We start from the raw sequence: 23,227 nt of genomic DNA on the forward strand, positions 1-23,227 counted from the left end.
CGGTTAAGTGCTCTACCGGCTAAATGACCTTGTTGATTGTTGGGTAATATCCGTGTCGGTCGGCTAAATTTGCTCTCGGCTAACTCCTATCGGCTAAGTGTCTCGTCAGTGAGGTGGTTGTCGGCTAGGTGTTACGGACCCTACTTTTTTGTGTGAATACTATTTAGATAAATGATTTGATTTCCCTTTGGTTGTTATATATGTATATCACTTGTGCACATAGAAGTTACATGATTTTCATTAATTTCGGAATGATGGACTTCAAAAAGATTAGTTATCAATTTACAACTAATTTTTGAATAGTAATAAAAGGAAATAACTAAGATAAAAAGAAACTTTGAAGGCTGTTAAAAATTTTTAACATTTATTTTAACTATATAAATAAATATATAGATATAGTATATAGGTGCTTTCCTGAACTCGAAATGGGATAGACATGATTACATTGTTAAGATTTTAGCGTTTTAATTGATACGTTTAATAATCAAATTGATTGCTGTTAAGTGGTGATATTCCAAGCAAATTGATGAATTTAAACTTAACAGCAATTTTTGCATTGTTATTAATGCAAACATAAATACAATACCTTATATATTAATCTTTATATCTTCTCAAATCTTGAATTTCTCAGTAATTTGTTGGTTAGTTTCTTCAGTAAATAAGAAAATTGTACGTTGAACTGAAAGTGATTTCTAAGTAAATAATTATTCTTACATATCGTATTTGCAGTCATCTCAACTATCGAATATAAAGTTCATTCAACAAACTGAGTAATTTTCACAAAATTGTGCTTATTTTCCCTTTTTCTTAAAAGTAATTAGATAATATATTGATTGAATTCAATGAAGTGAACTTACTGAACTTCCTGAATTCAATGAATTGCATACCATTTTCAGTCCCTTAATGAAGCATTTAAAAAAAATTCTAATTTAATTAGGTATCAAATCCACTGCTGCTCTTAAATATAATTCTTTTGAAGACGATATGTACTTGAAAAGAATCTAAAGTAAGCTTAGTTCAACAAATTTATTTGTTTCAAGAAAACTAAGCTTATTTTCTTTCTTTCTAAAAAGTGACTTAAGTACAGATTGACCTTTCTCATATCTTTTTTCCTGAACTAAACGAAAGCAATACCACAAGATGCTCTAAAATGACAGACTGATTCTGGAGACAAATAAGAGAAAATAGCTAAACGCACCCAAATACAGCCTAAGGAAACAGAAAGAGAAAATGGCAAAGTAATATTTTCATTTTGGAAGAATTCCTAAAGTCATAACAAACTGTTGCCGCCAGATGTCAACATTCAAAAACAGCATCTCCCTCAGAAAGGAACTTTTACATAATTCATCATAACAGTTCGCTAAAGTCTGAATGAACTTTAGCGTAATAACGAGCATCTTTTATAGAAAACACTCGTTCGTGTAATTCTGTAAAAGACGTTAAATTCATTAATAGCCGTTCAGTTCTCTCAAATGTAAGTTTGCAAAAATCCGCATACGAACTTTCAAAAAGTGGTATGTTCCATACAAAAGGCTCTTTTGTAATTCATCATAATAATGTAGGCAATTTCTAAAGTCAGAATAAACTATCGTCTCCAAACGCCAACTTTCAAAAAGGTAATATCCAGTTAAAAAAAAATAATAATTATGTAAAATGTATTCAACTTGACTTCAAAACAGTTTCTCTATAAAGTAGAGGAGTTTCATACCCTTGAAGTTCGGGGATGCATATATAAGGAAAAAACTATGGCCGTTCACGTGTAAGGAGAGAGTGAACTGGATTAACGATAAGACCACTGTTACATCACAAAACTGTCCTACCATCTGTCGCAGCCCATTGAGCACATTTTAGTTGAATAAAACTAAACTGTTTAATAACATAGAATAAACTCAGTAACTATCTTGCAGCCCAACTGAGTAGCATTATCATTTTGATAAACACTTACAATAGTTGTAAGTTTTATTATTTGAATGCGGCAAAGTCCACATGTAAGGTATGTGCATAAAAATTAGTACTTTGCGTGACAGTCATCTTTTAACCTGCTCTGCCTTTCTCTTGCCGCAGAGAATTGTTTTTAATTATTACTATAAATAAAGAGACTTGTTGGCGTTTCATTTTCTGCTAATATCCTCTACTTTTACCTGTGCATTTTTGATATCTTGCCTTATTCTTATTTTGCTACATCTTCTCCGAGGCTAATGGTATTGCTATCAAGAGCAGTTATTGTTTTGGAAATAATAAATATGTATCAGTTTTCTGTATAAAACATCTGAAACTCTACATAATTTGAACTCTTTCTTCTTTAAGTGATTTAATAGAGTATCCTTCTTATTATTAAGTTTATTGTTTCACCTTAGAAGCTTGAAACTTGATTGAAATTAATTTATAAAAAGACAGGTATGTTGAAAATTATTCAAAGCAGAGGAAAAATGGAGTTTGCAAAGAAGTGCTTTCAATGACGTTTTTAGAAATTTCACATTTCCTGTTACAAAGTATTTTGTTGAAATGTACTAATGTGGGTATACTTTCCTCCTTACACGTATTAACTAAAATAGTTTCAACCTAAATTTTAAAATGTTTAAAATTTATGAACATCTTTAATTTAATCCTGCTATTAAGTCAACATGTTCTCTTTTGGGTTTAACGCTTTCTCTATAAACTAACTGAAAATGAATCAGTTACTTTTCCCATATATCATCGCACTTTTGTTCTCAGGAATTTAAAATTTTCTCTAAACTCGTGATGTCATCAAATTTGTAAATTAGGTATAATTTGCAAAACAGATGTAATAATCTAATGAATCAATATCTAAAACTCATAAAAGTAAAAAATAAAAATTATTATTTCTTTATATTTTTTAATTTATTGAAATAGCATAAGAAGTAACAACTGCGATAACATTAAATCATGCCTGTTTTTAAATCACTACAATTTTACGCATTTTCACCGCATGTTGAGCGAAGAAGTGTGATTAACTTAAGAGAAAGAAATTCACTTAAAGATGTAAGAAATACTCTTTCTCATTTAGCTATAAACTCTTGAAATATATCAGCAGGAAGCATAACCTGATACATTAATGAAATATTTTTGTTAATTATAATGTATCCCAAAACCTAATTCCAAAATGATCCTTTAGAAATCATCCACAGGCAAATGTGAAAGATTAGATGTGGGATTCAAGAATAAAGCAAGCCACAACCGTTGCTGAAATGTCATCTTGCAATTATAATTATGTCATTCATTCGCCAAATATTTGCGACAGAATTCCTTGAACATCCCAACATCAACATAATTGTCTTAATAGTTTGAATCAGAGTTAATAACGTCATCTTCGCTAACAACTTTACACTAACGCATTCACTGTATTTTAAAGGAATTTCCTTTCAGTTCCATGAACTGCTAAAACTGAGAGTTGATTTATGAGTAGGCGTTTACGTCGTTAAATCACTTACATATCTTCACAATTATATGGCAAACTAATTTCAAAAGTTATATAATCGATGTTTTATTTTCTTTAATTTAAACATTTATTTCTAAAACCTACGTATTTATTTTCTTCATGTAAATTTAGTGAATAAATTATCTTTAATAATATGAAATGTTACATAAATTTGAGAACACACCGCATATTCTATTTATTTTTTAATGTTGCCTAGCAGTGCACATAAATTCTGCTTTAAAGTTCTTCAAATAAAATCCTGAAGATTTGCTAAGAGATATAAAAATATATACCGAAAAGGGTTTCAGTTTACCTTTCAGAATAAATTTATCGGATTGACTGTGCCTTTATTTGCTAAGTTTGTTACCTTTGTACTTCATTTAGGGGAATGGATGTAGTTTTTACGAAATCTCAGCTAGACATTCATTTTCTTATATTAGTTCTAGATGAATTATGAAAAAAATTGCCAAGTTTGAATATAACTACAACTTTTATTTAGATAGAAAACTGATATCATTCTTTTTTCACCTTTTATCTCGGAGTTTGAGGGTACACAATGTTTTTCGTTTGCCTTTCGGAGCGTAAATACACAAACTATCCGGCGTGCTGACTTTTGAGCAAGCCACGTATAACAGACCATGTGAAAAAGATGGAGTCTCTATGTTTCATAGTCCTTCCAAACTAATACCTGCTACACATATTGATTGTTCCTGTGCCTTGCTGATAACCATAGCAAATGCAAGTTGGATGGGAAAATGCAGTCGCTTGAAAAAGGGCTTAAAAACGGAATGCGAGGAATCAATACATCTTCAGCTGCAGCCTCCCTTGTGATGATGGTAACCTTTATTACATTTAATAATAAACTCTTCACGTTGAGTCTTGTTACGGTACGCAGCTTCGGCAGATCTCTGTATCCATTGTTCATTAGAAGATTTGAGTTTTTCTTTTCTCCTTTAAGTCTTTTTTTTTTTCGGAAATAGACTTTAAAAAGATAATCATACACTTTGACCACGTTTTCGAAATATTCCCAAAAATCTGATACAGAGAGTACTTAAATTCTGCTTTGAAGATTCTACATAGTTCTAAAGAGTAAACAAACATGGCGCCATCTAACGATTTTAATAAGAACTGATAGCGAGAACGCAACAACGCAACGTAAACCTAAGACCGGTGAGATAGTTTCAAAACTGAAAATGTGTAGTGATATTAAGATTTTTTTTCAAAACAAAGTTATGAATTCCTTACTTAAAATGTATGTCTTACATTGACAACGGGAATGCAACAAGAAGGATGTGAACCTAAAATTGGTGACGTGTGCGTAAAATGGGTTTTGTGAGTACACTTTTCTAATATATACATTCCGAGCGGGGACCCTGTCGTGTGATTTTTTTCAGAATCTTATACAGACTGTGACCTTCCTCTTGTTTTGAATGTCAACTGTGAAAATTTCTTCAAGATGGGAAAAAAGTCCACTTTTTATGAATAACACACACAACTCGGAGCATACTAACGTACACTGACTTGTATGCTCAGTGTTTAGGAAAGTCCTTACGCGGCCTTTTATGGACACTTTTCATTATATAGTATATAAATGACTTTATGAATTCAGATAGTGTAATTTAACGGTTTCAACTGGTAATTAATAGCAACTCAAATGTTTCTGTGCTTATTGTCTTTTTAAATGCTTAATTTGTTAATTAATCATAATAAATATGAGAGAAAAATTACATATCTTACCTTTGCTGAACGATAGCAAACTCAAAAATTACTTTAATTGTGTCAGTGCAACACATTTCTTTGAAATACTTGAGTACGTTTATGAAACTCGGCAGCTAAATAAATATATTACACTTTCCCGACTGACAACATTTTTCTTTTATATTGATGAGTTTTCTGATTGAATTTGAAACAAAGTATCTTAAGCTTTGCAATGTGACAACCCAAAGCTTTTAAATCACTGAGTTTTTTAATCAAAAGTTCATTAAATTCAATAAGGCTATAAAGGCAGCAATGATTCAAATTTTACAAGTTTAAATGTAAAGCTTGATAGCCTGGTTCCGCTACTGCACGAGTGCTAACGTAATTTCATTCAAAGGCAAACGCGTCAACTCGAAGCTTAATGCTGAAGGCAGGCAGCAACAAAAACCATTTCAGCCTGGCAGGCTGATTTTGTCGACTCTCTCTCTCTAAACTTAGATTCTCCTTCGTTATTTAAGTTCAGTTTATTTACATTTTCTGGAGAAGTAGATGAAGAAGTAGAGGAAAGATTCAGCATAAGAAGTAGAAGGGTAGTTAAGATAAATCTTATAGGCAGAGGTTTTTAGTGAGTTTAGAATTCAGTAAACGAAATTTACGAGGCTTCTCTGTAAGCAGAGGTTGAATGCGTATATTTAACTCCATTTTAATAAACCTTAGGCTCTGAGCCTTTACATAGGCAAAAAAAATCTTAGGCTCTGAGCCTTTACATTAGTAAACAAACTTATATCAGATACATTAATAAAAATACATTCATGTTTTTTTTTTTTTTTTTTTCAAATTTATTTTTAAGGAGATTTTATGTGCTATATATGTAAACACTTAATTCTTTTCTCTTGTTTTATATGTGTATTGCTTTGTTGGTTTGAAAACCGTCCGTTGCGTACTGCTTAAATCAAAAATTGTTAGCATAAATTAATACAAAAACTGACTTTCTTTGAAACACTGCTCATTTATAAGTTTAGCTTTGTTATTTTAATAGTTTTAACAGTACAAAAAATGGAAATATGTCCGAAATTCTCTCTTGAAAGTTTAATTTCTTAATTTAGAAAATTAATATATCACTGACATTCATTATTAAAGTGACTGAATGTTTTGCATTCATTATAAAACAAAGAAATTCGTAATACAAAAAATAGTGTTTTGAGTATGAAATTATTTTCTGTAATTATTCATTCCCAAAGGTAAAAATGTAGAGACATTAGGCATTTTTTTTGGAAGTAGGCAAGATGCAAAATATGCAACGTCTTCGCCTGGAATCGAACCACGGACCTCTGGAATACGTACCCAGCGTGCAGACCACCACACCCCGAAGACATGCCGAAAAGGCGAAAGAATTACCTTATAAACACAGCTAATATTTTTTCTTATTCAAACTCGTAACGGTTAATTAAGGCATTTACTACAACCTTTTCTTTCATTTCCTCCTCCTGCAATTAGAAGCAGCCTCCGTATTACATAACAATTATGAATATCTGATTGCATTTTACGCAGAAATTTTGTGCAGATTAAACAGATGATTATGTAAGTAATTTTGTGTATTCTGTATTCTCAGAACGCATAATATAGGTTACTGAAAGCAGTACAAATGTGGAAGTTCAGGGCTGATCTGACGCGGTTAGTGTTTGTATCAGCCATCACGACTTTTGCGAAGAGAATTTATGTAGCTTGTTAATGAAATCTGCAAAGGAATTCAAGGTCATGAGCCGTAATTTAAATACGACATCGGTGGAAAACTCTTACTGGGTATTGATCTTAACTATGCTTAGTAGCACTAAAGAATATGACTTCATTTGCATCGATCAAAATGAATCGTAAAAGACACATTTTAAGTCTATTAAAAAGAAAAGACACTCTGTTTCATGAAAGCAGAAATTCTATTTTTGTGAGAGTTAAAAAACATGATTTGTACACACGGTAAAGATATAACTCATTGGCACTTTTAATTAGCAGAATACCCAGCTTTCTATTTCTTCATATCATCATTAATTACCGTCACGTCTGCGGCAATATTGCTATTAATGAAATAAAAGAGAAGGTAATACGTATATTCAAATGGATAGCACACAGTTTCATCGCTGATTTTAAGATTCAGATAGAATTATGGTTCAATGCAAAAAATGCATTGTTTAATTCTATTTACAATAAAGTTTCATTCTTTACTTTCAAAATCCTATTATAAAGGAAGTATACTGTTTTCTAAATATTTTATTACATGATTCAGAAATGTATTAATTTCAATAGAAACATTTTAGATTCAAACTTCCCATTTTCCCTTCAAAATGAAAAATTCTCCTTCCAAACTTGTAGCAGTTGCTTTGAAAGAATTTTTAAAACAGCATATTTTTATGCCGAACTCTCTACAATATTTTGATCGTCATATGTTTAATACGAAAGATGCTAAAATGACAAAAGGCCATACAGCAGCTGAAAATTTCATTTTATAATGTCAGTAAATGACATGAAGTTTGAAACGGCGTATAATCCCTTTTGAAATTCCCCAGGAATTTCTTTATAATACTATCTCAAGCGTGTTAAAGTTATAAAAATAAAATAAAACATACTGCTTGCCATAGAAAAACCTGTTTTCACTCTGAGCAAAGTTTGACAACATTTACAATTCAATCGATATTATGTTACTAAAAACCTGTATACCATTTAAGAGTAACAGTGTTTTTCTGAATATTTAAACTTACCTAATCTGTTCTGATGCACTGATTTCTTTTATTGGTTCTCAGATGATTTGTCTGAATGTAAAAGGGAAAAGAAACGGCGTTGATTTACAAGACTTAAAAAAATAATCGCCCGTTAAATTTTAATAGTGCAACGCATATTATAATGTCTTGTGCTGTATAATTTATTCACTAAATAAAACACGACTTTTTTTCCAACATCTTTCATAAGTAGCTGAATATTTAAAAACTATATTAAGGTAATTAATCAATTACTTCTGAAATTTAATATTAAAAGGAATCTTATTGCTTAGTTTCTTCGTACAAATTGATTAGTTGTATTTCGGTATTAATTTATTTGCATCTCTTGTTAAATATCTTCAAAGCATCAAGCTTATACTATATTTCGAAGTAGTCTCATATATCCTATATTTTTCTTAAAATCCCATTTAGAAGAGATGATCTTATATTCAGAATAGTACACATACTAATTTAATATTGTTTTTGCCTTTTTTGTCTTCATTTTTTTTTACATACACGTTATTATTTATTTTGGCACTACAGGGAAAGGGAGAAATGTCTTCATGGAGGACTTTTTAAAGGAAATTTGTTCGTATCCACATTACATATAAGGAAAACCACGAAATCGCCCATGCAGCCTCTCGTTTACCGGGACTCAAACCTCAGACGGAACTACCAGTGTTTAATAGTTTTCAGCGATCGACCGTTGGTATGCCGTTTTTACAATATAATGGAAAAATTCTTTGCTTAACCAAAAAACGTTTTGACATTAGTATTACTATTGTAGAGTCAGTAGTTTTTTTTTTTTTTTTTTTTTTCAGGAGACGTGAAAAATGTACAGTGTCCTTGACAGGGCTTGAACCCTGGACCTTTCGAATACGCTTCGACTATGCTTCCAATTATACCACGAAGGCATGCGGACGTCGGGACTCGAAGCTTGGACCTCTCCAATACGTATCGAGTATGCTTCCAGTTACATCACGAAAGCATGCGGAAAGGAGGAAGAAAGTACCTTATATTATAACTAGGAAGCCCGGCGGTCATACCAAATGACCGCTGTTCTTGATATTATAAATTGTATTAAAAATGATTTGTGCAAAGGTGTCTGCTAATTTAAACTGAATTACCCAGGGCAGGCAGCGAGGACGCCCCTTTGCTTACTGTCCCACGGGGTTCCCCCCTTCTACTTGCTTAATTGCTTAAAGTAGAGTGTAATGAAGTAAACCACTGGCGGTACATTTCTTAAGAGCCCACCGGTAGCTCAATCAATAAAAATTATTTAAATCATGAAATGTTAATTCACATGTCAAACATCTCTTTGTACACAACATTTCTTGTGTAGATCTTTCGTCATTTTTAAGCTCGCCTTGCAGAAGACCATCCAATATTTTTAATTTTACGTCCGTTCTTTCACGAACTCTTGAACAAGCAACATAAATTTGACAGTGTCCAAATGCAGGCTCAGGTAAAAAAATTCCCAACGCGCTTAAGTGTTTGGCCCTGAGACTCATTGATGGTCATAGCAAAGGCTAGTTTTACAGGAAATTGTCTACGTCTCAATTGAAACGGCAACCCTGTGCCGTGGCAACTTCACCCCATTGGTTAGTACAGTTACGCAAGCAACCAATAAACTATCGGCGACAAACAGATACTTAAGCCGCATATATATATATATATATACATATATAGGGTGAGGTAACATCATCTCCTCCGAAACGGCTGGCTCCCGGGCTTAGCGAAGCACACCGTTGGATTCCGCAGGTCCGTGGCACGCCATTTTGACCATTCGCGTCTTCTTGGGACTTTAATTAGCCGAGATATTAATTAAAAAACGAATTTTTCCCTACATTTTCAACTTTCTTTCTTGATTTTATCCTATTAGAGGGATTTGGCTATGTGCCAAATTCTTTTTCTCGAATATCTACGGAACGATGCCGAGTTGAAGTTCGAGACGCCTATCCTCGGATTCCAAAAAATTCTCCGAATCCATCGATACCGTTCTCATCTTCGTACGACTTTAATCGGTTAAGATATTAATTAAAAACTGCGGAAGCGTTAATTTTTGCGCTCATTTTTCCGAGTGGCAACAATAAACCTATCGGCGACACACGCTTTAACCGCTTATATATATAAAGATTTTATTAGAGTTAAAATTTTATAAATATTCATATGCGTTTTTCGTTTTATTCTTATGTTCTAAATTTTTGCTTTGCAAAAGGGAAACTAGTCACTAAATTAATTCTATTATTTAGTCTATTAATTCTTTAAATTAAATTCTATTACACTATTAACACCTTTCCATTTATATTTTTAGTAAATATAAATAGTAAGTTATATCTTCAGCAATACGCGAAAACCAAGAACTTACAAAACTGCTGTTTCAATAAAAACATATTTCAAATTTTCTTCGTACGTTTTAAGGAAAAATACCTTTGAAATACATATCTCGTGTATCTATAAAATTACTGAAACAGGAGAAAGAAAATATACGTGAAGGAAAAGATAAAAAAGTTCACTTTTCGTGTTTTCCGCTTGCAGCGTCGTGAATATCCCACAGACTAGGAAGAGTTAGCTGTGGTTGCATCAATCTTTTATTTATATCACTATTATAACGCATGAAGACATAGACATAAACTGAAATTTTCTCAAATTTAAAAATACTGATACAAAAATGAGTTGGTGACACATTCAGAGACAGAAAAAGTGGGCTGTGATCACATCCGTCCTCGGCAGACAAAATTTAAACCTCTTTAGCTTGTAGAGACATAAGCTATTTTTTAAAGCACGAGAGATGTAAGAGTAGCAATTCCGTCGCCGGGGCTCGAACCACTGACCTCTCGAATTCTCTTCGAGCGTGCTGACCCCTACACCCCGAAGGCATGCTAAGAAGGCGGGAGAAATACGTTATATACTCCCCCTTTAAAGGGCGACTGGGTTTAAAGGGGAATCTTGGTGGTGGAGAATCATCATCCACCAACCTTTAAGTTCGGGCGCCACTGTAGAGACGTTAGGTTATTTCTAAGTAAGACAGAAGGAAAATGAGCAACGCCTTCGGCGGGACTTGAACCACTGACCTTTCGAATACGCGTCGAGCGTGCTGACCACTACATCACGAAGGCATGCTAAGAAGGCGGGAGAAATATCTTATAAGCTCGTTGGCAGAGCTTCCATCGTCTCTCGCAGAGTCAAAGAGTAGAATACTCAGGTGCGAGGCGCAGTACCTCGGATGAGCCTTGTCGTCACCTAGGCTTATGGAAAACTGTCTAGAATGTTTGTTACATGAGGCTTAACTTAAGCAATGCATGCATTTTTGCTTTTTCGCAAATTTTTAACCTCCTTTTAATTAATTATAATCATCCAGGAACCGCATAAAAGCAGATTCCTCAGTTCGCTCGCTATTAATGATTTATTTTGGTAATTTTTTCTTGTTAAGAATATTTCTAAAATTTCTTTTAAACTTTTTTTTTTGTATGTATGTGTGTGTGAGCTGTTAAAGTCAAAAACGCAACTAATAGAATTATACATATGACGCCCCTTGACATGACCTGTGTATAAGCCTTTTTGTTTCTAAATTCATTGTATCTAATATTGCCTTTTGGAATAAGGAGAAATTGTGGTTGTTTTTTCAGGAGAGAGAATGCTATGCCTATAATATTGACATCTACTGAATCAGTCATATACTTACAATTTAATTTTATGCTTTCAATTTTCTCCTGTATTTTATTCTTTACTCACACGTTCATATAATACATTTTATTGCTTCTGTTCCTACATTTAAACATTTTTATGAACTATTAAACAAGCATTTTGTGAAGGTAACTTATAATTATTAAATACTTCTTAGCTTATAAATTTTGATACAGTGACTCTTCAAGATGTCAAGAAAATTTTTATAAAACTTCAAGAAAAGTTTGCCGTGTCGACGTGAAATCAGTTTCCAGAAGTGTTGAAGACGTATGCGTTGTAAAAAAGGAGATTTTGTGAATGGAATATGCACGCGAAAATTTGAGGTCATAAATTTATTGTTTCATACTTTCAGAGGCGTAATTTACCCAGGCAATATACTCAGATAATTTTTATGTTTGTACGAATTACTTTTTTCTGAGCAGTGGCATCTATATTACGGTCGTCGTACTGGAAAATATTATCCGGTACGTGATTCACGGTTTGCATGCTATTGTTGCAAGCCTGATAAGTTGAGACAGATAGACTAGTGGTCTACAGCTCTTGTCATGTGATCACGCACCATATTTTTCAATTACGTTGATACAATAATTCTTCCAGCTTGCAAATTTAAGTGTTTCTTAAATATCACCTCTAAATCCTTTTAGAAACGTCTTCATAGTGCTTGAATAACTCCTTTCTTCTATCAGCAGCTAATTTAGCAACGGCGGTTTTATAGAACACGAATGACTTTTCTTCCATAGCACTTAATAACAGATAGTAAGCAAGGTATCTGTAATTTTGTCGGGTGCCGCATCTTAGTTGTTTCTAACATTGGTACAAGCTTAGATTAGGTCTGGAACAAGTGGTGTTAGGGTGTTTCCAAATTTCCGTGATTTAATATATTGTAGTCTTCTATTTATTTTTAACAGTATAATGGCGCTTAATATATACATCAAAAAGAATAAATCAATGGTCATTTATGGCAGGCAATAGTTACATACATTTTCAATTAGAACAGATGGACAAAGTTGTTAACATTAGATCTGGCCAGCCATTTGCCCGTGGTATCCACGGAGTTAGCAACAGCCAAGCCGCTGAAGATAACAATGTCTGGAACGGAAACTGCTTTTGTATTTTCTTCCGATGCACCCCAAAAGGACTTTTATCATTGAGGTCCCCCGCCACAGCTTTATTGCGAGTGGGAAATGATAAAATGTGCTCTAGTTCAGAGGCGGTCACATCACGTGAAGGAAGGATGCATACACTGGTAAAAGCAATGTTTCCGTTAGGATTCTCAAGCTATATGGTGATTCAGCAGTCACCCTTATGCAATAGGAAATACGTAAGCGGGCCATTATTGACCCCTGCTGCAAGTGTTCAAGATGTGCTGAAAGGCTTTCAGGGAGCTCATACTTGTTATTTTCCTGCTGATAGTGTAAAACGTTTGAAAGAGAGTTACTGGAAAATTATTCGCGAAGATAATCCAGGCTGTGTTATCAGTTGCAGCCTGGCACCTTTGCAGAATTTTGTACCTTAATTTTTAACAATTAAAGTACCTATATGCTTTAAAGTACCGTCTTAATGCGTAGAAGCTAAATCCAATCAGCACTCGACTGTTTGCCAAGATATTAGTGCGGACTGAAAGACTAGTGTGAGTTCATTACTCGGTCGCCTACTAATAATGGCCGCAAACTGCAAAGTATCGTAATAAATCCTCATAAGGAAGTAAATTATTCAGAAAATTTAAGTTTGTCTTTCAGTAAAAGGAAACGTATTTGTAAAGGATTCCGATGTGACAGTTACTAAACCGAGAAATTTTCAAAAGCAGTGTAATTCATTTATAAGTCTCATACTCAATTTCTTACGTTTCGCATATAGCATTTCCCTTTTCAGCTCTATCACTGCACATCGTACAAAAATATTCACAGTCAACCGTATTTTTCGGTATTGAGTTAATCATCAAGTCAGTTGCATAGTTAGTTCTCTTTCTTTACAATTCTGATATTCAAACCCGTTTTCATTTTAAATTAGTTTGTACTCTTTTAAAATTTTGAAATGAAAAATGTTAGAATAGAAGAGAAACACGCCAGTGTGACAATCAAAATCGCAATAACAACCTTGTATTTTGCGTACATATATTAAAACACTCAATCGATTTCGAGGACAACTAAAGGTCCCTCCTCATCAGGAGAACGAAATTACTAGAAAGGGAAAAAAAGAAAAATAGGTTTGAGGCTCAGACTTAGTACGTGAAAGTGCAGTTGACTCTCGCTTCCCATTTTTTTACTTCGCAGATTTTTCGTTTTAGTCTATGTTTTATATGTTTGATCAGATAGCCTGGCTCAGTAAAAGTAGGCGGGCAGTGTAACTCATTTCAAATCCGGTTACGACCACGTGCAGTGCTGATAACGACCACATGTTTCTGAGACTCCTTTGCCGCTGCTTTATTTTTCTTCTTTTTCCCCTTTTTAGTAATTTCGTTCTCCTGATGAGGAGGGACTTTTAGCTGCCTTCGAAATCAATTGAGTGTTTTAATATATGTATGCTAAATGCAAAGTTGTTATTGAGTTGTTATTGTTATTAAAGTTGTTATTGAGATTTTGAATTAAAAATTCTGTTTAAAAATGCACAATTGTTTAAAATATAGGTTTTAGTTCAGAACGGAAATTACCATAGATAAAGTGCCATGGGAAATTACCTTTGATTTGACTACTGTGTCAATAACCTTTTAGAAGGTCATCCAATTCAGTAAGCTTTAAATTTCATAATAATGATTATCTTAGGACTTACATGAATATCCTGTTTAGCATTACACAGTTACATTACTTCTTTGAAATGTCCTGACAGAGCTGAGTGTAACGTCACGAAGTTCGGTTTTGGGGAATCATGCATTGAAAACAACATCAGGCTGAAATATTTAAGGCACATTAGAACTCCTTATCATAAAATGAACTTCAAAATAAAGTCATATTAAATGTAATAACCCATTTAAAAATACTTCAGTGTTATTTAAACATTACTTTCCCAAACCATGGTAAAGGTCCACTATATGTCAGATGCTTTCAGCGAAGATTTTTGTAAAACATTATGAAACGTATCCTTCTCTATGAAACAACCACTTGTTGATTTCGATTTCATACATTGTTCTTTACAACTTATTACTAAATTTAAGATAGTAAATTAATGCGATAATAAGGTATATTGTGATATTGAAAGGGAGAAGTAATGAGATCGTGGGTTCAAAGTATGAGATAAGAGGTATTCTATAATTGTCATTAAGTTTTAATAAAAGATGAATGGAAGAAAAAGGGTGGAATACCTCTGGATTAGTATATGAAACTAAATGATGGGATTTGTTTCTTCTACATCTTACAAGTTACCAAAAGACTTTAAGGTCAATTGTCTTTCCCAATAAAAGCAATTACATTAAATGTATGGCTGTAATCGTCCTGATGGTTTAAGAACAAAATGACTTTTGCAGTTTAATGGTCATCGTTAAAATAATTACTCAGCTTCATTTTTTTCTCTCCAAAAAATCATTCATTTCTTTCTCTCTAAATTTTTAACTGTATATTATTGCTGAAAACTTCCATGATGCTCGATAAAAATAAATTTTTCGTTCACCCATGAATTCACCCCAAGATAAGATCCTTCTTTTATCTTTAAAATTGTAGATAGATTTTATTTATTAGTGCCCAACAAATAATGTTTTATTCACCAGTCTAAAACAATGTTTACTTTTGAAACAATATATATATATATAGATTATCACCGTAGGGTTTATACACTGGTGTGCAAAAATTAAGGACGAAGTCGAAAAATTAGCATATCAGCTGAACGAAGAGGCAGAGCGGACAGAAAGACCAATCAGGAGATTAAGTAAGGTGATGTACGGTAGCACATGCGCAGATATGCAGGTAGACGTAATGGGGGAGTGTCTGAGTAGTATAAAGCACGTTGTCGGTGTAAGATCAGTATTTCTGGCAAAGAGATTGCACGCCGTATAGCAGTTAAAATCACACCGAGTTGCTGCCTCAGCGAGAAATGGGGAATAATCAATCTGTTAGACGACATCTGGATGCTTTTACCCGAGGTCGAATCATTGGGAAGTTGGAGGAAGGCTGCAGTGTGACAAGTGTGGCTGCAGAGTTCGAAATTGCTCACAGCATCGTTTCACGACTTTGGAGACAATTTCAAACTACAGGAACAGCTAACCGGGAGTTTACTAGTGGTCGTCCACGAGGAACCACACCCGCAGATGACCGGTATATTGCCTTACAGGCCAGAAGAAACAGGCGGCAGACAGCGGGAGAAATCGCTAGACACACGACACAGGCGACTGGACGACCGATGTCGCGTTTTACCGTGGACAGAAGACTGCACGGTGGTGGTCTGTTTGCACGACGCCCTGTACGGTGTACCTCTAACGCCTGCCCATCGGAGAAGGCGTTCTCTGTGGTGCCGGGAACACCGGAATTGGAGAGACAATGAATGGGGACGAGTAATCTTACAAATGAGAGCAGATTCAGTCTGAGTAGCGATTCTCATCGCATACTCATCTGGAGAGAGCGGGGAAACCGCAATCATCTCTCGAACATCATTGAAAGGGACAGGTATGGAGGTGGCGGTGTTCTCGTTTGGGGAGGCATCATGCTTGGTAGTCGTACAGATCTTCACACCTTCGACGCAGGTTCAGTCAACGGGACCCGTTATTGTAACGACATTCTTCTTCCATATGTGCGTCTTTTTAGAGGCGCTATGGGTCCGCAGTTCCTTTTCATGGACGACAATGCACCATGTCATCGCACAGTAGCTGCCGAACAGCTCTTAGAGAGTGAGGATATTGAACGTATGGATTTGCCGGCACGATCTCCGGATCTCAATCCCATCGAGCATGTATGGGATTTTCTAGGCAGACGCTTGGCAGCTCGTACCTTACCACCAGTAACGATTCCGGAGCTTCGATTGGCGCTGAAAGACGAATGGGCAGCAATGCCTCAACAACTCACTGACACCCTCATTCTCAGCATGGGCAGACGCTGTGAAACCTGCCTAGTCAGTCAGGGGAGATCATATCCCCTATTAAAGACCGGATGTTTCTTGCTGGACACCCATCACAGGGATGTTTTGGCCTTCAGTCGCATTGCGCTCCATGCTACTTTTTCAATAAAGCTTCTTTTTATCCCTCTGATTTCTCTTTTAATAAGTGTTGCTTACATTACTCATGTCCTTACGTATTGGGGATCTTATGGTATTAAATGTGTTGATTTGGAAAGCTTTTGTACAAAATTATATTGAAAAAACCGTCTCGTCCTTAATTTTTGCACACCAGTGTATATTTCACATTTAAAACGGCAGCACAAAAAACGCCCACTTTTTTATAATTAAAATAAAATTAAACACTGCTCTGGATAAGTATATATTGTTATGACATCGATAATATATTTTAATCGTTATACTGATAATAAATTTAATATTATTTTAATACCATTACATTCCTTTTAAATTATTAAATTTGGGATATTAATTTAGAAGAATTTGCTTCACCGATGTGAATAATTCACACGTGTCATATTTGTGTTACATTTAATGCAATCCATGTAATCAATCTATTTTTTTAAAGTACATAAAATATTTTGGTAGAGATGAATCATTTTATTGTCTTTCAAAACATTCTGCTTCTTTAGAAAACCTTTCAATTTTTTCTTTTGAAAAGTAAACTAATATAACGTTTCTTTGATATGTAATTTAGTTTTCAGCGCCATTCAGAAAAAACTTATATAGAAGAAACAAGTGACTAATAAATATCAATTTCTCCTTATGGGATGATAAATCGGTGAAATGCAGTTTATAATTGATTTCTGGGAAGTGAAGCACCACTTCTGGCTAGAGCAGACGAATAAAGACCACGACATAAAAAATCAATTCTTTAACACTTAGAATAAAATTCGTTACAGGGAAGAGTTTAAATAATAGCTTTAAGTACAGTACGTAAATTTACGATGTCATGATACAGAATGGTGCGACGTTTCCGAATTTTTCTCGGTGCAGCTATTATTTCTGTCAATTTAAAACAACTAAATATTAGACTATTGTTTTGTTTTTGATTCATAATAAATAATTCATAGTAAATTCATATTTCTTAAATTATTATCATGTCAAGGTAAGCCTTCAAAGCGTCAAAAATGAATCTTTTGATATTTCCTTCCAAACATTTGAAACGAGCATTCTTTTGAGTCTTTTTTCACTTTTAAATTGTCATGTAAAACTGAATGCACTAGAGTCTTTGAAATGTCTAAAGACATCTCAGTTTCATCATATGTGGCATCGGGATCTAAAATTATCATTTCTCGCGAATGCTTTCAGGCGTTACAATAACTTAAATCGACCTTTACGAAATTCATCACTCATATTCGAACATTTACTACACAGTTCTTTAAATGTAGCTCTAAACTGTTGTTTAGTATCATCCATACAGGACGTATAAAGGTCGTATGAGTCCGCAATATAGTATATAGAACCAAGGAAAGGAAAACTTAATTGTATCTGCGAGTCATGAGGTTTTTGCGTGATAGTTTTTGCCTATTTCTGACAGGTGGTACGCCTGACATATTGCAGTGGCTATTGCTTTATTAATGTGATAAGGAGTACAGGCATGCATAACAGCTAAAATGTAGTGCTATGGGAGTAATATGATCTTTTGTGTGATTAGTGAAATGATTTGTAATCTTCGTGTTATGGTACAAATATAAGAGATCTAGGGGTGCAGAAATAACCAAGAAACAGCGCGATTGCAGCATGCATTGGCAAGTACGTTGTGCAGGAATGTTTAATCTGTCAGTAACAAACACCCTTAGCAACAATTTCCCCAAAATACACGAAAATAGAATGAAGTGCGATATATATTTGCATCTGGAAACAGATTTTACAATGGAACACGGGTACGAATCTGGAAAGCGCGAAACACGGACTAACGCCAAATTGCAGAAGAAGTGTAGCATAAATTAGCGCGATTGCAGGAAACGCGTAACATGGGATTCCAGTAGCGCCAATTTCAGAAAGGCCCATAACATAGGTGCAAGGTGCTTGCCAATGCATGAAGACATGCTGAACCTTGGTTACTGGCATTTAAAGAAGGAAACCAAAGCACCAACATTAGTTTTAAGCCTAATGCATATTTTCTTCGCCACGTCAAACGCCTCTTCCAGTCTAGACATGCGGGACATCTTAATGCTTCTACTGTGCATCTAATGGTATCATTGTGCTGTGCGCAAAACTTATATATATTATATTTGCCATTGGATGGCTCCCAATATGGCGGACTTTTTACTGCCTATTCTGGAAGTTGCGAATGACAGTGAAATGCCACAAGATTGTTTTGTTCACTTGGTTGATCATCACCGAGATTTTCGTGGCGATTGTTGTTGGAAATTCGAGTTTTCCTTATTAGGTTAATTTTTATCTTCATGTTTAATAAAAATCTAAACTCCAAGAGATAAGAAGGAAAACTTAACTAAAAATTACATCTTTCAGTGCGACCAAAATTTAATAAGACGCTGAATTGCTGAAACCTTCCACTTGCAGATTCTCGGAAATTCAAGCATTTAATTACGTTCAATACAAAAACTACTTTCAACGTCTAACTCGGCTCCAACTAGCGTGGAGTCTACACTCACCAAAAAAACACTCATCAAAAATGCAGATCAGCGATAAGTTAGCGGCTACTTATTTTTGGATTGCCATAGCTTTCACTCTCTCAAATACAAATCCCTTGAGAAGTAGCATAAAAATTACTTGTTATCTAAAGTAAATCTAATACAGAGAATTAAAGAATTATATTTATTCCCTATAACAATCTAAAAGTAGTTTAATTAAATACAAAATGAATTCGAAATATTATTCTTAAACACTCTTTAAATTATAGGACATAGAAACTATTATGTCTGTTTAAGCCAGGCAGACATAAGAGACAATATTCTGGCTTACTCGCAGTGCTTAACTACATTAGATGATAATTTAATTCGCCATTTAGATTTATTACATATTTGATTGCTTCAGTTATTCTAGATAATTCTCAAATGAGTTTGATTTTGGACAGTTTCGCAGAATTAAATTCTTAATGTTTTAGTATCCCTTTAAATACTGTCTGAAAATTATTTTTACTTTAATACTTATAAGCATTATATAGCACTAAGCAAAAGCTTAACACTGTTATTACGGAACCTTTGAAGATTTTATCCTGTAGTCATATTACGTCTGAAAGCTAATTTTAAACATTTGTGTATTTTTCTATTCTCATAAAAATATTATTCTACTGAAATTTTACACGTTATCTCTTCCTCAGAAAATATAATGACATATTTGCTGAATTAGTTAATATTCTAAATATTTGCAGTAAAATAAATCTTTAGAGGTTTGCAGTATCCGTTAGCTTTATCCATATTAAACTATGTCTGTTAATCTAGCAGTTAAAGAGTTTAATACAGACAATAATTACAATAGTATTTTATCAATATACTATTGTAATATTGATAAAAGTCTAGCTGTTTGCTTCATTTCAGTTGTCGGAATAATAAACGCTATTTTACATTCAATTTTGACCGGGAGGTAATGCATATCAAGCTTGTTTACAGAAGGAGTTATTTAAGAATTTATGTATTTAAGTAAATTAAGTAAATACTTTGAAAGTATTTAAATAATTCTAATTAATAAGGCTTTCATCTGGATGAACTTCTATTTGATGTTAAAGTTATTGGTATTAATAATTTCTCAGCAGCACTAAATATTTTGTTTTAGGTGAAGTAAGTAAACTTTCCGAATATGAATAAGGGATCCCCCCAATAAAAAGTAATTTTAATGTAAGAGAATTGTTCGAAAATAAATGCTTGAAACATACTGTTTGAAATAAATGCTTAATATTGTTTGAAATAAATACTTGATTACACTTCAATCTGCTTAAAGCAAAATCTTAACATTTCAAGCATTTCGTAAGCTTAATTAGGTTTATTTATTTGCTGACAGGTTTCACTAAAAATCTTTAAGCAGATTTTCACAATTACAAACGACTTTGGTCTTCTGTGAAGAAGGTGGCCGTACAGATTATTGTCAGGGTTTTCGCTAAAATATCGCCGATCAAAGAAAAATACGTCGTTGCACAAAACATCTTGAAAGGAAAAACGAAGTAAAGAGAAAGCACTGCAGCTCAAAAAGATCGAGATATAAAACAGGTTGAAATCAGGTTGAAAATAAAGCAGTGTAAAATCTTAAACGTCGTCGTACTAAATATCGTCGTAGTTCAAAATAAAATCACCTACAAATCATAGCACGATGATATCACTGCAGACATGAACTTTATGACTACAAAATTTTTAAGTAAATTTTGATTTGCGAGCGCAAGAAGAAGCAATTAGTGTTTTTACTCCTATATTTCCTATCTCTGTATTAGCTAATAAATTTTTGTTGTTTAAGGTTTTAATTGTTTTTGCTAAGAGTTATTTTAATTTGTGAACTTTTTTCTCTTATTCCCCTTGTATTTCCTCACCAAGATGTAAAGGAGTTAGGGTGAACGAGAGTATTTAAACTGTTGGAGCGAAGCGTTTATTCAGAGCGTGATTTCGCTATTGTGAACTCACGTTACTATTCTCTTCCAGCTCTTAACCTTAATATCGACTACGCATTCTTGCCGCTGAGTTATTATCCTCTAGGTGCATATGTCTGAGTCAATCTGTTAGCTTAAATTGAATTGTGTAATTTTGCACTACTCTTTGACTTAATTGACTCTTTGACTCTTTGACTAGGACTGAATTTAGTCCTACATTATCTTTTAAGTTCTCACCACAAGTGGTCGGTTTTTGTAAGTCCATGCCGTCTGTAAATTATATTGTGTTCAATTAAAGGGTATTTTAAGCCCTTCCCCCTGTTGTGTTCATCTTCAAACCTGTGCGAGAATTTGCAAGGATTAACACTTAGGTAGATCTAGTCACATTTTATAATAGCCAAACAAACTAGTTCTTAAAACTGAAAATGCAAGAGGGAAAATTAAGTATAGAAAATCTCGAAATTAGTAAGTATTAATAAAATTATAAAAACATCTTAGGAGGTTTTCGTGCAAAAATATGGTAGAAAACGACTAGAAACAACGAAGTTACATAACTTTAAAATTCCGTTAACTTCTCTTCTTAGCATTAATTTTTACTCATCTCCAGATTTTGAATGCTTAAGTTTTTTTTGCGTTTAAGTAAACATTTATCAGTTAATTCAAAAATATGATGTATCGAAGCAGAATTACTGCTTATTTCTTCTTGTGGTGATAAATCATTACACAAAAATTCACTTAAATTTCTATTAGTCAGAAAATGCAACTCTGTGCTGTTATTATCATGCGAAAATTTGTGGTTGCTTTACGTTTTAACATGATATTTTGTAAGAAGATGTTTCTAAACTGCAAAGTTTTTTTCTTGCTTTCTTTTGTTCCACGATTTTTGCCCAGCAATTTTTTTTTTTCCTTGCCTTGCTTTCTTACCAACTGTTTCGTGTGCGATGTATTTTGCCACGATGAATGCTCACATACTGAGGAGCGAAAGAGGAAAAGAGAAATCGTGCTTGTGTTTCTGAATACGATTTATAGAAAATTGAGGAAAGAAAAAAAATATTATATCCGCACATTTAAGTTTGAGATTGCCGATATTATTATTATTAAGTATAAGTATTTTATCAGCACTATTTAATATTGCGGAATATAATAGCGATAAACTGGTTCAACTCTTTCTTAGTAAATCAAAAAACAAATTGCTCGCAATTAGTACTGATAAACCGACATTATTTTTTCGGTATCTCGGTAAACAGCAATTATCAATATGATTTGTATGTGTCTTCTAAATTCCGCAGACAGTGCATTAGAAAAACTTCCGTAAATTTAAAATCTAATGTAAATTTTATTGGTAATGAACATACATGATATAATATCAGCAGTCATCTGAGCAATGAATTTCGTACTGAAGCTGTTGGTGTGATAACTTGAAGTTTTTATTATATAAATATTATACTGAAGTTCATACTTGACCACTAATAAATCAGAATACAGTTTTAAGAGATTCAGTCTAAAATGCTTTAGACGAAGTACTTATTCTGATATTCTAAAATATCTTTTTGATCTTGACCTCAAAACTTGCAATGTAGAAAATTACGGAATTTTAATGCATCATCCAGTGAAACTACTTGCAAAGAAAATCGTGGAATAAATTGAACGCATATATGAAACAGAATAGATGCTGCTGAATTGTGAGAAATAATGTGTAAACAGCGATTACTATTATATTATTTATTATCAGATGGTAGTTTCGATTCCTCATTAAGGCTAAAAGGCTAAAATCATTATCCCATATTGAATCAACATAAATAAATAAATAAATATGTAAATAAAAAATTTAATTTTTTAAAAGAAATTGGCGTATTTTCAAAAGGAAAATACAGTAAAATATAATATGATTTTGTAATTATTACTAGACTAGAACTTGTAGTATTTGAGATAGCGTTTGGTACAAAAGTTAAATATAATAAATTACACATAACATTGTATTATAATAAATTATACTCCAAAAGTATAATATAAGTTATAATAAATATCTAAGTTTGGTCAAGTTATGTTTTTGTTTCTAGGCCAAAGTTTAAAGCA

Source organism: Stegodyphus dumicola, chromosome 7 (genome assembly GCF_044657685.1).
Source record: "Stegodyphus dumicola isolate Sdum_Otavi_A_Nest chromosome 7, ASM4465768v1".
NCBI lineage: Eukaryota > Metazoa > Arthropoda > Arachnida > Araneae > Eresidae > Stegodyphus > Stegodyphus dumicola.